Raw genomic sequence first — 15,922 nt, 5'->3', positions numbered from 1 at the left:
CACCCTTATTCCCCATCTTAACACTCTGTTTGTTTTTATAGCACTTGATTAATTGTTTGTGTATTTGTTAATTTAGCTATTTATTGCCTGTCTCTCCCACTGAACTATAAACTCTTTAAAAGGTAGGAATCCAGTCTGTCTGACTCATCTTGGATTATTAGCACCCGACACAATGCCCAGCATGCAGCCAGCACTCAGCAAATATTTTTGAATACATCAACTGATTTTCACAACTCTACAGTTATAGCCATTTCACAGAAAAGGAAACCAAGGTTCATAGAGGTTAGATGATTTGCAAGTTCCCAATAGCTAGTCAGTGGCAGGGCCAGAATTCAAATTTAACTCTATGCTTTTTTCCGTACATCATGCTGTTTCAGATAGTCATTCCTGGAGCTGTGAATTATCCTTTAAACATCACTATAATTCCCAGTCTCAGGAAAAGAGAGTTTAATACACACACACACACACACACACACACACACACACCTTTGACCTTACTCCAGGCCCCCGGCTTATTATCTAGGAAGTAACAGGTGATGAATTTGACTCTACTATACACGCCATTCTCATATGTGCCTGACTTGCAAATGACCATAATAGAACAATGAGCATTTCCAGGTCCGTGATGATGGGAATACATAAAAGAAAGATAACAGAATGTTATAGTTGGAAGGGACATTTTGCAGATAAGCAAACCGAGGCTACAATGAATGATGGTGACTTGCCCAAGGTCACTTATAGTAGAACCAGTGCTAGAATCCAGGTATCCTGATTCTTGGCTGCATGTTCCTTCGGTAGGATCATTCACAGCAAATACAACAATAAATTATGCCATAGGCATCCTCCAATCACTGATAATCAATGTTAATGGCTTTCTTCATCTGCCTCTTCAGAGCTTGGTCCCAGAGCAATGCATATGGGAAGTCTACTCTGATTTGGGGAGAACATTTCATATGTGAAGTTGGGCTTTAGGCAAATTTCTAAATGTTTGTGTGAAGCTATTGCTCCAAACCTATTTCTTTTCTCCACTTTCCCAGCTCAGCTTCTCACATTCAGCTAGTAAGCAGCAAGGCATTGCTCCCAAACGTGATCAGGAGCTATGTTAAGGGACACCTGGGTGGCTCAGTGGTTGAGTGTCTGCCTTCGGCTAAGGGCATGATCCTGGAGTCCCAAGATCGAGTCCCACATAGGGCTCCTGCTTCTCCCTCTGCCTGTGTCTCTGCCTCTCTTTCTCTCTCTCTGTCTCTCATAATTAATAAATAAAATCTTTTTTAAAAGAGCTATGTTAATGTTCATTTTCAAATGAAAAAGAATTTTAAGTGAAACATATGCACACACATAAACATATACACATGTTGAATAGACCCTGGCCGAGAGATACAAAGAAAATCTTTGAATAGACTTAGGTATCCTGGGTTAGATCAAAGGTTTAGGGATAAAAAAGGAAAATTCTGTAAAAAAAAAAAAAAAAAAAGTCAAGATTATCAGCAAAAGAACTTCAGAAACTTCCCTTTGGAAGTATAGGCAAAAGACACTAGCAAGGTTAAAGACTGACTCAGGAGCTGAAGACAAAGTCCCACATTTAGCCCACATTCTGCAGAGGGGCTCTAAGTCAGCTTGGAGACCATGCTAAGAACTGGCATTCCTCAGCTCATGAGGAATCTAACCTGAGCAAGGCTTGCCATGCCTTACAGAGGCTGGCACAATGTACATTGATGGGTCCATGGCTCTACAGGACATCACACACACACACACACACGCACACACACACACTCATACATATGTACTCACATGCTATCCCATGTTGCTTGCCCCTTGCTCATTATGCTCCTCCTCCTGGATAATCTCTTGAAGGCTCAGCTCCTGTGGTGTCTTCTCCAGGTACCTTCCCTGGCACCTCCCACTTCTTCCTGGGATCACCTCCCTTGTTCTAAGTGCCCATAATACTCAGTGGTCACCACCACTCCAGCATTATGTCACAATTACCTGTCCATGGGACCATCTTCCCCACCAGACTGTGAGCTCCCTGAGAGTGAAGACTGTATTTTACCTGTCCTTATGCCTCAGCACAGAGCACAGTACTAGGCTCTTGGTTGCCCTCAGCAAACAGTTGTATGGTTAAATGGATGGATTCCTGCTTGGGGCAGGAGTGAAGATGGTGGGATCTTTCCACAGGTCTATCACAGTTTTATTTCGAATCCTGGTAACATTAACACTTATTACAACCTGAGGATTTTCACCTCAATAAAACAAAGTCCAGTTAAATAATAGGAGGTAAAACAGAAAAATAGTGGAGAAGGAAGATCACTATATTCATTTCCTAAGGCTGCCTTCACAAAATAGCACAAACTGTGGATTAAATGATAGAAATTTATTTTCTCATAGTTCTGGTGGCCAGAAGTTCATGATCAAGGTGTCAGCAGGGTTGGTTCTTCCTGAGGGCTGTGAGGGAGAATCTGTTCCATGCCTCTCTTCCAGCTTCTGGTGGTTTGCTGGTCATCTTCTGTGTTCCTTGGATTATGGATTCATCACCCAGATCTCTGCCATCACATAGCACATTCCCTGAGTCTCTGTACATAATCTGGGTATGTCTGTGCTAATTTCCCCTTTTACAAGGACACTAGTCATATTCACTTAAGGTCTACCCTAATGACCTTATCTTAACTTGATTACCTCTATAAAGACCCCATTTCCAAAGAAAGTTACATTCCGAGTACTAAGGGTTAGGACGTCAACATACTATTCTAGGGGACACAATAAACCTATGAGCTCCATGCTCAAAACTAGTGGACCAGGGATCCCTGGGTGGCGCAGCGGTTTAGCGCCTGCCTTTGGCCCAGGGCGCGATCCTGGAGACCCGGGATCGAATCCCACATCGGGCTCCCGGTGCATGGAGCCTGTTTCTCCCTCTGCCTGTGTCTCTGCCTCTCTCGCTCTCTCTGTGTGACTATCATAAATAAATAAAAATTAAAAAAAAAAAAAACTAGTGGACCAAAGGCATACAACCATAGTATATTCTATAACGGTCCTCTGTTTCAGGTTCCTGTTTGACAAAATCGTGGGAAAATTTTTGATGGGCCAAACTGCATATTTGCTGATATTTATTTATGCTGCCCTTTCTTCTACCACTTTCTTTCCCTGTTTTGTGGGTTTCTCTACTATTTGTTTGCTGTCACCTAGTTGCTTACCATGTGATCCTTCCCAGAACACTTATATGTTAATTTAGACACCTAAAAATAGAATAGACTTCAAGAATCCAGGAAGTTTGCCCACTATAATTGTATTTCAGACACAATAGTAGAGGAGAGGTGTGTGCGTGTGTACTTTTGTGTGTCAGAGAGAGACAGAGACAGAAGCAGAGACACAGAGAAAGGTAAATCAGGATATACAAGGAGAGCAATAGGACAGTCCAGCTGTGTTCCCTGTCTCCTGCCTCCTGGGGACATCATGTGGTCAAGGGAATCCCAAGTGACAGTGTGTGAGTGGACCCAGAGGATCCATTGTACAGTAAGGCTAGGTGTAGTGCCTGGAGTTGCAAGGGCTACCATGTGACATATGTTCAAAGTGCACAGTGCACACTAGGCAGGTTGATGGAAACTCCTAGTCCTAGTGGATCCTCAGCTTGGGGCCTTGCTGTAAGCAAGAGCACTGTATTGGGGCCTAGACATGAACTCTGGTCCAGCTCTTCTACTGACCTATATGAAGCTGGACCCGTCTATTCCCTTCTCCATAGTCTCAGTTTCCCCATCAGTACAGTAAACGTTAGGGTGAGGTGGGGATGGAATTAGAAGGCTCATCTCCAGCCCCTTCCCATGGTGCATTCTGTGAGCACCTCTAGTGACCCCACTGTGCCAAGAAAAATCATCAGCACGACAGCAAACAAGGAGAGAGGGCACTGAGCGCCAGCCAAGCCTTCATCTGCTTGCTCACTCTAAACAGAAATCACTTACCCTAAACGGCAATCATCCCCGATGGCCTCCTTTCCAAACGCCGTGTATGACAATGAGTGATTTGTAACAACATCCAATCAGGCGCACCTAACCTTCCTGTAATTGCCTGTCCTTTTCAGCGTTCTTAAAAGCTTTCCAGTGGAACAGAACAGAAGCTCCTTGTCAGAAGAAGGCTATTATACAGAGGAGAGAGACTCCCCCCATTTTTTCCTCTGATCCAGCCCATTTCTGCACCCCCAGTCTCCATACTGGGTATCTGCCTGATGTCGCCACGGAGGCAGCACCCACCTGCTGGCATAAGTCACCTATCTGTTCCCCGTCCCCACCAGCTCCCTTCCTGATGCCAGAACCCTGGGGCCAGGCTCCTGCATCACAGTCCCAGTAGATTCCTTTGTTTCCTTCTAGGTTGGAGGAGGTGACCGCAGCAGCATTTTCAGTTCACACTGAACATCATTATGAAAACAGCAGGATTGAACACCAAAAAGGTCCAGGGACATGCTTTGAGGTCATGAAGACCAAGGCAGAGTCCCATCCCCACACCCTCCTGTGGGCTGGGATCCTGGACAAGTCATGCACCTATGTTCCATGCCCTAAACAAAAAGACAACACTCTGCTCTCTGTTGGCTAGGAGTAGCAGAAGTCTTGGGGGAGATTTCTTAGTCCCACAACCAGCCCCCCATCCCAGTATGGCAGGAAAGTGTACAACTCAAGGCCTAGATTCAGAAGCCCACCAAACCACGTTGATAAGAGGGAGTAAGAATGAGCCATGGGTCTGGAGGTTCCAAGGGCTAAAAAGAAGGATTGAAATTCTTCAGGAGAGAAAGTAGTAGGGAGACCATGCACAACACTCAGCAACTATACTATGTTTGCTCTGAAAATACTAGATAGATTTCTCACTCTCCCACACAGACCATGCTCACTGGGAATCCCTTGATTTGCCTCTGAATTTACACACCCATTCAACAAATGTTTGTTGAGTGCCTCCTGGGTGGCAAGGGCTGGGTTAGGCACCTCATCATCAAGACCAGACCAACATGTTAGGAAGCCGGACTGTATTTTCCCTCATAGAGTTACAGTCTTCAACAAGGAGAGAGACTGCAGATCCCACATTGTGAGGGCTTAGAGCAGGGCATGGCATCTACTCCCATGCCTGCTGATGGATGGACTCATCTTCCAAGAGACTGGGAAACTGCTTCCTTTAGGGCCAGCAAAATCTCTCCTCTGCCTCTGTGCCCATGGTTAGGGGAGGGTACAGAGGGAATTTTCACTGTTTCTTTTATAACAGGGCTCCTACTACCTTACTCTACCTTTCTTTTCTTGTAGGCTGCCAATGTGGCTTCATTCCAGACAACCCTGAGCATGCACACATGCACGCATATGGACACACACATGCATGCACATGCAACACACACATACACCTACTAAAGTAATAATCCCACACAGGAACATAGAAGGAAGGAGCATTTCTCATGCCTTTCTAGAGCTGGGCATTTGCACTCACTTGCCCAAGCATTAGTCTTCTACTAGTTCCATGTCCTCAAAATGCAAGGGAAATTGACATCCACAAGAACTCCCCCAAGCCCCAATGCGTGCACACACACAAACACACACACAGGCACATGTGATAAAATATGGAAAAGAGCATGGAGGAGAGAGAGGATAAACTGTCTAAAATAGAAAGTGAGAGGCGACTGAAAGAAAAAATGGCTCTGTAAAGACAGACAGACAGAGAGTAGTGTGTACAGACCAATGAGAGAGGGAGAGAGACAGAGGTGGCAACTGAAGGAGTGAATGCTGCTTCTCCACCAGGGCCAGTGAGCTCCCACAGACCTTCATCCAGAAGGTCTTCATTCATGCCACCATTCAGATGATGTGAAGTGTTCTCTGAGCATGGCCAAAGGGCCATTCACCACTACACAAGACTCCCTCAGTCCTCTCTGAGAGTCATTCCCAGTCCCACATCCCTCCAGTCAAGGTCTGTTCCACCTGTGCTGGTGGTCAGTTAGCCCTGGGCCTCCTTCCCAGCCTAGAAGAGGGAGACAGTCTCTACCACCTTCTTCCTCCCACCTCTGCCTGTCCAGTGTGCATCCGGCCTCTCAGTATCTTCAGCCTGTGGGCTGGTAGAGGAACTGTTTGCTCAGCAAACTTGACCCCAAATAGCTTTTGCCCCAGCAGCCCAATCTTCATCTTCCCTCAAGGCCTACCGTACCCAAGAATCCTTCCCCGATCACCTGCTGGCCCACCTGGCCCAGCCAGCTTCCACCTCCCCCACCGTAGAGGTGGGCACTGCACTTCGGGCACTGAGCACATTGTCGAGCTCGCACCCAGCAAAGCACCTGCCTCCTCTCCCCAGTCCCCCAGTGGGCAGGGCCCCAGGTTCAGCATCTGTGTGCCCTGCCCCCAGCACATATGCAGTGCTCTTTGTTCCAAGTTTGAATAACATCTAAGAATTAACTGACTGATGAAAAGTGCTGGTATTTCCTAGAAAGGCTGTCTTGTATCCACAGCCCTTGGGATTCATGAGGGAACTGCTCTTCTCTCATGTGAAAAGTGTCCAATATCCATCCAGTTCCCTTCTGAGCCTGCCTCATGTACATGAGCACCATCTCTAACAGTCAAGATCCGTGATCCAAACTCCTCCAGGGCATCAGGTCCCTGTATCTTTGGAAGAAAACAGGCTACAGCAGGCCCAGTGTGAACTACAAGGCAAGGCTATTAAAGTCCTTTGATTTTCCTACTGCCATCCCTTTCATCCATTTTCTATCTTTAAGTATCTGCTACAGGAGGCCCACACTTCCATTCTACTAGAATCTTCATTCTATCTTGGAAGGAAATGAGCTGATAAACTCATGCGCATGTCTACATCTTCCTGACTACTCCCAAATCCTGCTTGGACTTTAAGTTCCTTAAAGGTAGAGTCTGTGCATGGTTTTTGGAATTAATAGACATTCAAGGAATGTGGAAGGAAGAAAGAAAAGAAGGGATGGAGGGAAGGAACACTGAATGTTGTCCAAGCTCCAAGTAGAAGTCTATTTATCTACATGGCACAGAACAAATATTGCTCACCTGAACAAGAGTATCAGACCCTTCCAGCTAATCTCTGTATTCCACAGTTTCCTCATCTTGAATAATAATAGTGATAATACCTCCCTTGAGGAGTTAGAGTAAAGCGTGAACAACTTAATGCACATGAAGCTCTGAGAGGGCTGCCTGTCACATAACAAGCAACCATCTCATGTTGGCCATTGTCTTCATCATTCTTGTCATCATGGGGATAGGCCTGCAGGCCACACAGGCCTACACCTGGTTGCAAGATGCAGCCTTCCCTTACTGAGTAGATTCTTCCTATAGGTGAATCTAGGAAGGGCAGGTATACATCTTTACTGTTTGTTATATTGTCTCTGTGTGCACTTGAATATGTGATTTATGGGGGGATAATTGTATATGCTTTGTACCCCCCATCTTAATGACTTAGCATGGAACTGATTTCATGGAACACTGAACGACAATAATGCCTCATGCATGCCTCTTTGTCTGAAATCAAAGAAGTATTCTGGGTGAGCAAAGTTTCCAGATAACTGAAACGTATGCTTTCAGGTAGAAACTTGTATCATTTTGACCATTTTGGGTGAAAGCCATTTTCCATATATGACGACACCATTTTATCACTATGAACAAAATTATTGGCAACACCTCTCCTCTAGTGGAAATGGCACTGGACTCAAAGCCAAAAGGCTTGCAGTTGCGTCCTGTCTGCCCATTAATACTTGTGCATCTCTAACCTCTCATCTACCCAAAACCATGGTGAATCCCTCTAATTCATTCAGTTGCTGTGAGGAAGAAAGGGTGGAAGGTCTGTGAAAGGGCTTCGGAAACTCCTGAGTGCTGTGTAAGCATACAGTACTGGGGTGCTTGGGTGGCTCAGTCGGCAAGTGCTGAGTACTGCCCTCAGGAATGATCAGGGTCCTAGAGCCATTTGCCGTTGCATTAGATAGCCCCACCCCCTGTGCTGAGCTGTGATGTCTTCCAACTCTTCCATTGCTGTTAGCTTTTCCAGTTGGGTGTCTCTAGCTCCTTCCAACTTTGCTAGACAGGAACCATCATGCTTTTCCTGCAAAAGCAGAGAAATCAGGCACCCTGGAGTTGGACTGGATTTAGGGAAGTTTCCAATCCAATTTTTTCTTTTAAGATGAGAAATCTGAGATCCAGGAAGAGGAAACGACTTGTCTGAGTTCAAACAGTCATTTAGCCATGGAGCTGGAACTAGAATTGTGCTCTTTTGATTTTCAGCCCAAGCAATTCTTCCCCTCTGGTGTGAAAGAGGCTCCCCTCCAGACTGTGTGATGAAGGGATAGATGTTGTGCTTTTCATTGCTTTCATATTTACAGCCATGTTTGCAATCAAAATCCATGCGACTGTTACTGTGTAAGATCAAGAGTAATGAAACTAGAAGCTTTTTAGGCATCCAAAAGGGAGTCAAGTAAACTGAGTGAGAGAGGTTGAACTGGTATAGCTTAGGAATCCCTACCAAGAACAGATTTTGAAATTCTGCATCCATCCCATGCTTCCAACATTGTCACTTGCAAAGACCCCTGCCAAGTCTCTTATTTTTTAATGCTCATGTTTGGGTCATTTTGAGAGGACAGACCTGTGCATTTATAGCTGACCTGTTATTATTGGGAGAGAAAGTCCTTAAGTAGTAGCATCAAAGTTGAAGAACTTCAACTCCAGAGGCTGAGGGTCATCCTAGCAAGGCAAAGGGGAAGAGGAAGAGTTGGAGTGCTCAACTTCAAGACAAAGGACACCCCAGGGATGATCCAGAGATCAGGTTCACAAGTGCCTACTTGTACTTGCAGATAGGCTCAGAATCATGGAACATGCCTCTGTACCCTCCATTCTATGTGGCCAGCTCCCCATTCTGAAGGAAAAGACAATGTACTGGACTAGCCCACCATAATGACTCATTCAGCCTGCCCAATGGGCCAAAGTCATGCCCCAGCACCAAGGGATTGGCAAGTAAGGACAAAATTCCAGTGACCAACTCATCTCATTTGCTCAAGAGCTTCCTAGTTGTAACAATGAAAGCTGGACACCCCAAGAAAACCCTCAATCCCTAATCTGAGCCTCACTCTTCTTATCTGTTAAATGGGCTTAACACCCTGTGCTGCCTTCCTTATAGGACTGTTAAGCTAAACAGATAAGGGAAGATATTTGATCATAAATTCCTTATTTTTCTACTTATATGGCACTGATAAGAGGAAAAGAGAGCAAAGGAAGAGAGCACAAGCAGAGAAAGGAGAAGGAAGATAGAGAAGAAACAGAAAGAAATGAATGGGAAGGGCCCATCCAGTGAGAGGGGAAGCCACCTGCCTCTCCCTTCCATCTCTTCAAATCCTATGCATCCCTCAAAGCCCCATTGGAGCTGGCCTCCTCCTCTAAGAAGCTCTCCCTGACTACCAGGACCCAAAGAGATTGCTCTCTCTCCTTCAGACTCATGAAGAATGCAGTCTGACATTGCTATCAGCCCTGAATCATCTGTTTTTCCTTGACTATGTTTTGCATAGAAAAGTTGCATCTAAAAAAAAAGAAAGAAAGAAAAAGAAAAGTCGCATCTCCTCTTTTAATTTGTGCACTACCCATTACTCCTGTAAATCACCATAGTGCTCAGGATATGTAGGAGTTTATAAATATTTGTAATTGTCTGAGTGATTAAATAGGGGTAAAAGTACATGAACCTTGAAGTTCTAGGAAAGAACTCCAAACAACCTTAAAGGTCTTCCAGAGCCTGCCTGCAAGTGGGCAACACCTCCCTGTCTTTACAAAGAAGAAACAAAATGTAACATGGGCCTAGGATTCTGGAAACCTGTGATCCTCTTCCAGCTCCATCACCTCCTAGCTGGGTGGCTTCTGTCAAGCCACATTCTCCTCTGTAAAATAACATAGGTGACTCGACCCTCTCATACCCCAGTGTGGTCTTGGACCAGCTGCACCTACTGGGTACTCCTCCTTAGAAATAAATCTCCTTAGAAATACATACCCAGATCTACCAAATCAGGCTCTGAACAAAGTCCTCAAGTAGTCACAGGCACATCAGAGCCTGAGATCAATGTAGTCCCTGATGGCTTCAACACTCACCATCTTCCAGTCTCTTCTTGTTCTGTCCTTAAGGGAGTGCCCAAACACCCCACAGCCACTTGTGAGCCTCCTGAACCTTCCAGATCCTGCAGGGCAGTCTGTCTGATACCTGAAGCTTTCTCCCGCCTCTCCTGAGAGGGCCAAGGTCACTACTCACAGGAAGTTTTCATGATGGCAAAAAGGAGAAATTATCTCATTCTGCTGGGAAGAAAGCCATTACCAAACCACTCCGCTAAGAAAGAAGAGTTCAGCAGCACCCAAACACTGATAAGCATCTCCTTGCTTTCCTAGACTTTTTCCACTCTTTACAGGCAACACTTAATCTAGGAAAGTGACTCGATCTTCAAGTGGGTTAAATAATCTCCCTGGGACGTTGTAGGGAGATAAGGCAATGGGCAGCCAGCGCTCACCGCAGCCTCCCAGTCCACGCCTGCTGCAGGCTGTATGTGTAGCTCATTCGCTGTGGCACGCCCCTCCCAGAGGGACCTCTGGGCTCAGAGTGGGAACACATCCTCCCCATACTCTCCCTTCACCTTCAGAGGACTGGGGAGTCCTCAACCACAAAAGCTACTCAAGTGCTGCTGGGTCCTTGGCCTGGGCCAAGGTAGGCATGGCACAGTAGGCTGCAGCCACCTAAGAGTGTCACCCATCTGCACCCAGCCAGGAAATCAGTCAGTCCTTCACTACCACTCTGTTGGCGCCTTCTGAGATGCTTCCAAGTAACTGAAATTCACTCTCTTATTTTTAATGTTTAAGGTGGACATTTTTCTAAATTGGATGACAATCTCCTACTCTCTGAAACAGAATATACAGAAAAAAAATAATTTTTTTGTTGTTATTCACATACATCATTATGATAGAAGCCCCGTGAGGGTGGGGACTTATGTCTCCCTGCCTCCTGGTGCATCCCCAGTACCTAGAACCATGGCTGGTACTAGCAAGATGTCCAGAAGACATAAGCAAAGCACCTTCTGGTGCAGTGCTCTAGGGATGAGGAGACAGATGGATTCCTCTCCTTCTAGGCAGAGCTCACAGTCCAGCCAGCGATGCTTATATGGGCCTGGAATGTCAGGGGTAGGGGGTTCCAGCAGGTGACGAGGTAGGACTTCTGCTAACTTCACAACACTGTCTGCCCCATACTAATGAACTTTTTTGAGCCACCACATGGACGTTTTAAAGTCTACCTTTTCTTTCTCTCTGCCAGGCTGTCAGTTGTCACTTAAAGTTGAATTGGAAACAGGACAGGAAGTTAGAGATCATTCTCGAGAACAGCTGTCTTGTCTGGCAACACGGCACTTCTCAGGCACAATATCGAGCCTTGCACACCTCTCCCTTTTCATTCCAGCTGGTGGGCACTGGCCTGAGAAAATTTTTGTGGCCTTGATCCAGTACAAAAGCCACATTTTGCAAGTGAGGAAGCTGAGCACCAGAAGTGAAGTGATTCCCAAGGTCAAGCGGCTCAGGGGCACAAAGACCAGTGTCAAGTCTTCTGACTCCCAACCCTATCAGCTGTACGCCTGCTTCTTATATCCCTGTCACAGACTTGCCTCTAATTTCCTATTGGCTGGGGTGGGGGTGGGGAAGACAGATTTTAAAAACTTATTAAAACTATTCATAAATGAAAATATATATCCTTTGTTCTATGTGTTCAATATCATATGTCATCAGGGAAATATGAATTAAAACAACAAGGGACCACTGCATCCTACTAGAATGGCTAAAATCCAGAACCCTGACAACACCAAATGCTGGCAAGAATGTGGAGTAAAGAGGAACTCTCCTTCGTTGTTGATGGGAATGCAAAATGGTACAGCCACTTTGGAAGACAGTTTGGGAGTTTCCTATAAAACCAAACACTCTTTTACTATGTGATCTAGCAATCACGCTTTTGGTATTTAACCAAATGAGTTGAAAACTTATGTCCGCACAAAAGCCTGCACATGAAGGTTTATAGCAGCTTTAGCCATAATTGCCAAAACCTGGAAGCAAACATGCTATCCTTCAACAGGTGAGTGGATAAACAAACTGGCACCTCTATACAATGGCATATTATTCGGCACTAAAAAGAAATGAGCTACTAAGCCACAAAAAGACATGGAGAACTCTTAAATGCATACGCTTTGCTACGTGAGAAAAGCGAGTCGAAAGGCTGCATGTGTCTAATTCCAACCATATGACATTCTGAAAAAGGTGAAACTATAGTAGACCCATAACGAGGTTGGTGGTTGCCAAGAGTTCCGTGGGGAGGGAAAAGAGGGATGAACGGGTGGAGCATTGGGGATTTTTCTGGCAATGAAACTATTAATCTGTATGATACCGTAATGGTGGACACATGTCCAAACCCGCAAAATACATACCAAGAGTAAAGCCTAATGTAAACTAAGGACTTTAGTTAATAACAACATTCCAATATTGGCTAATTGTAACAAAGAGACCACCCCAATGCAACCTATTAATAGGAGAACCTGCGAGAAAGGAAAGGGAATATAGGGGAATTCGTTGTACTTTCTCCTCAATTATTCTTTAAACTTAAAACTGCTCGGGACGCCTGGGTGGCTCAGTGGTTGAGCGCCTGCCTTTGGCCCAGGGCGTGATCCCAGAGTCCCAGGATCGAGTCCCACATCGGGCTCCCTGCAGGGAAGGGAGCCTGCTTCTCCTCCCTCTGCCTATGTCTCTGCCTCTCTCTCTGGGTCTGTCATGAATAAATAAATCAATCTTAAAAAAAAAAAAAAAGACAACTTAAAACTGCTCTAAAAAAATAAAGGGTTTTCATTAACAAAAAAATAAAAATTAAAAAAACAAAAAACCTTATGCCCAGAGTGAAAACATGTAGGCACTGTCCTCTCTCCAAAAGGCCTGAGCTTGAGTGACACTCAGTGCGGAGCAGGAGACCGGGTGACTGTTCCCCACCCACTCCCCCAACTGCACAGCTAGTCAGAACCCCAGCTGTTCTTGATCCTCACGCCCTGGCACTTGGCCTAGACCACCCTGCTGCTAAGCAGAGAAACCACGCCAAGGTCAAGGTGGTAGGGACTGTGATTTAAGAGCCCTTGCCACTCCATCCATGGGTGGAGGACCCTGAATCTCTCAGCATCTCGTAATCCACAGGAACAGCTCCCCACACCCAGTGTGAATCCCCAAGCTGCCAGGCTGGCCCCCCTCCTCCTCCTGCTTTATGCTTAGCCGAACTTGGGTAAAGAACCACCAGTTCTTCCCCCATCAAAACGTGACCTGCGGTGGGAGTGGAGAGGAAGACTTCAAGGCAGAACCATTCCCCACACGCCACAGCCCCTGGGCTGACAGATCGGCACCATGTCACGCGCAGGCACAAGCGATAAAAGGCTCATCATCTCACTAAGGCCCTCTTTATTCACCCTGTACTTTCCCCACACACTTCATTTCCCATCATGGCTGACTGCCTAAAGCATTCATGTGAAAATAGCAGATTTTTGCCTGTGTTACTCCCAGTCTCCTCCCTATAATGCAGTTTACTGGATTCTCCAAAATGACATAAACACTTGGCGTGTTCCAGAGGAAGAAACCAAGAGAAAAAGAACTAAAATAGCCAGGGATACAGTCATGGAAAGGGGCCGGGGCCTGTCATTTGCTAGGAATAATGAAGTCAAAAGTGTCATGATTTGCCAGAAGAGCCCTTGGAGATGATCTCACTGGTCAGAGGGGGAAACTGAGGCCCAGAGAGGTGAATTCTCTCAAGGTTTATATATGTAGAGGAGGAGGATTGCTGTATGTTCTTCATGGGGTTTCTTTCTAATCAAGCACAAAAAGCATGAAGAAGAATTCTGGGCAGGGCCTGAGAATGAGAGACTGAGTATAATGGGGCCATAACAATAGACCACTGATGTATTTTTTCATCAGGGCCTTTGTGAGTTCTCTCTCCCAGGACCCACAGAATAGAAAGCCCATGGCCCAGTGAGATGAGGCAGGATGAGAAGGGACAGAGACAGAAAGCAGCAAACCTTGAGCAACAACTGAATGCCCAGCTTGGCTGTGGGGAGCGCTAGAAACTCTACACGGGTTGATTAATGTTTCCAGAATCATCAGATCAAATCTATCTGGAAAGAACTCTGGGATCCCCAAGCAAGATAGTCCAGGAAGGTAAATAATAATCGCCAATATTGACTGAAGGCTTATTATTTTCTAGATGTTGTCCAAGCACTTAAAACACTTCAACTCACTTAAATCTCACAGTGACCCCATAAGGTTGGCGTCGCTGTTCTCCCACTTTGCAGATTACGAAATGGAAGCATCGAAAGGATATGAGGACCACCTTGAGGTTACATAATTAGTCTGCAGTGGGGCAGGATTTCAGCCCAGAAGTCCTGCCTCAGATCTGAGGTACTACATGCCTTTCTACCTTTTGAAAAGTCTACTTTCCTCCATCTGGGCAGTGGCGTAAAGCCTTACACTGATGGGGCCAGATGAGTTCTTTTCGAACTTTTTGTTGTACATCATCTCATCTAATACTCACAACATGGCTGCAAAGTGGGTAGAGCAGAGATATTTATCCTCACTTAACAAAATAAGAAACCAAGACTCAGAAAAATGGCTAGCCCCTGGTCAAACAGCTAACAGGTGGCCAAGTACTGGTGATGGCCCACGTTGCTTCACTTTCTTGGCTCCAGACTACCCCACACTCTCTCTCTTCCCCTACTGAACCCAGGGAAGGCCCCTCAGGAGCAGATCCAAGTCTGTCAACAGTCCTACTGAATCCAAGTGGGAACCACTCTTAGATCCGGGCTCATTGAAACAACCACCCATCTCCAGCTTCATGGGTAGCCCCTCAGGATGGGCTATACAGTTGTTGCAGTGCCTGTAGACAGTACTACAAAGTGACCAGCTCTGCCCAAGGAGGCCAGTCTCCTTCCGGGTGACTCCATTTGGGCTGGTTTGGGCTTGGTGAGAGAAGCAAGCCTGTTCATCCTTCCCCTCACCTCCTTTTCTTTCTTTCTCCTTTCCCCTTCCTAAGACTTGCCTGCGCTTTCCTTTCCCTCACATCCACACAGCCTTTGAACCACCCCCATCAGCACAATGTGTTAGTGATTGTGCAGCGAGGGTGACATTTAGACTCACAGTCCTGGAAGAAATCGCATGGATTTGGAAACGCCAGAACACTAAATTTAACCAACCCTGAGGCCCCGGGGGAGTCAGGGAGGAGGAGTGAGGGCAAGGTTTCATCCTGGGACTGGTCCTGCAAAATGCAGGTGTGGGACCATCCCTGCCTGCCTCTCCCTGCTCTGCAGGAAGGGGGTAAATGGAGCTTCAATCAGCCCACATTCACCTCTCCCTATTGTCAGGTGCTTGCTCTGAAAGCCCCTAATCATTTCTTTTATTGTCTGGCTTAACACAAAGCAGAGCAAAGCAGTGTCAAAGCTGTGCCTCTCTCAGCAGAAAGCCCTGAGGTATGTTGATATATGTGTGTATAGACATATGAATATACACACGCCATCTCTTCTCCCCCTGCCTCTCTCTCATGCACACACACACACACACACACACACACACACACACACCTTGAGAAGGATGTACTGAAGAGAGAGGTGCAGAGCAGAACCACCCTACCCAACCTTACCTTTCCCCCCAACTCAGAATGATCAGAAAGCCACCGGGACTCTCATTCTCCAACTCCTCAGATAGGCCCTTCCAGGGGCACCTTGACAAGACCTTGCCTTGATAATGGATGTCCATTTTGCCCTCATGCTCCTGGAGAGGGGGATGGGGGTATATATGTGATTGCATTTGCATTTTAGAATTCAGAATCACCGAGACTTTTCTCACTGCCTCAGTTTCTTATTTTGGTGAATGGATCTCAAGTGCTG

At 46.0% G+C, this 15,922-nt stretch overlaps 1 long non-coding RNA gene across 1 annotated transcript in view; it reads right to left on the bottom strand.

Annotated features, from left to right (window-relative positions):
• Positions 1 to 2,420: 2,420 nt before the first annotated feature.
• Positions 2,421 to 15,922, bottom strand: part of LOC119865851 — a 41,033-nt gene continuing 27,531 nt past the window's right edge. Inside the window, exon 3 of the long non-coding RNA XR_005378254.1 lies at positions 2,421 to 2,540. This is a non-coding gene — a long non-coding RNA (uncharacterized LOC119865851). The remainder of the gene's footprint in view (positions 2,541 to 15,922) is intronic.

The sequence above is a fragment of the Canis lupus genome, chromosome 25 (genome assembly GCF_011100685.1).
Source record: "Canis lupus familiaris isolate Mischka breed German Shepherd chromosome 25, alternate assembly UU_Cfam_GSD_1.0, whole genome shotgun sequence".
Lineage (NCBI taxonomy): Eukaryota > Metazoa > Chordata > Mammalia > Carnivora > Canidae > Canis > Canis lupus.
Note: the sequence above shows the minus strand (reverse complement) of the source record. Positions and strands in the feature narration are given on the sequence as shown.